This window comes from Suricata suricatta, chromosome X (assembly GCF_006229205.1).
Source record: "Suricata suricatta isolate VVHF042 chromosome X, meerkat_22Aug2017_6uvM2_HiC, whole genome shotgun sequence".
Lineage (NCBI taxonomy): Eukaryota > Metazoa > Chordata > Mammalia > Carnivora > Herpestidae > Suricata > Suricata suricatta.
In genome coordinates, this window is record NC_043717.1 from 44,737,597 (window position 1) to 44,738,472 (window position 876).

Here is an 876-nt window from a genome sequence, read left to right on the forward strand (position 1 = left end):
GATCTAACTTGGGAGGTGTGGTATATGGGTGTTAGGAAAAAAATTATTCAGGAAAATAGTCCTTGAGCTGATTAAGATAGGGTTTGAATCCTGGCTTTACCACTTGTGTGAGACTGGGATGAATTCACTCATTCTCACACGTAGCCTTAATACAGGGCTGTCCAGAGAATGAAACAAATAATGCATATGGAAGAGCCATGGGCTACACTGGGAGACAGTGCTGCTCTGGAGATGGGGTGGCCCACTTAAATCCTCTGGACCTCAGTTTTACTCCTTTGAGAAATGGAGCCTAGAAAAAGTATATGTTAGACCATGTCCTTAGGAATGTTATAAGGCATTATGTTATAAGACCAATAATGGCTATAGGGTGGGTCTGAGACAGCTTCCTCCCTTCCTCTCTCCTTGCCCTACAAAGCCAGGTGCCTTCTCCTAAGTCTTATTCCACTAATGTACTTCTTCCTGTTCCCTCTAGCCGCGCAGTTCCCTTCCTGCCTCCCCTCTCCCACCCAAGCACAGTAACAGCAATTACTGCCAGGACGCCAGTGACACAGCCAGCAGAGCACTTGGGGGTCAGCCTCCCTAGGGACGGGGCTTCAGCCGCAGCGCGGTTCTATTCAAGGTTCTGCTGCTTAAAAATTAGCGAAATCCCGTTTGTAAGTACTTGGTGGCACCCAGAGGGCTTTTGAGCAGCAAGGAAAGGAAGTCTGGGGCCAGTGTAAGGCGGGAGGAGCGGGAGCCTAACTGCAAAGCCATCCCTTGCCATTCTTTCCTCCCGGTAGGCGTTTGCACCACCCCATTTAGATTCCGCTCCTCCCGCCAATAAGAACTGAGGAACTCGAAGCCCCGCCCCGCCGTCACTGACCCTTGGCGGCGCGT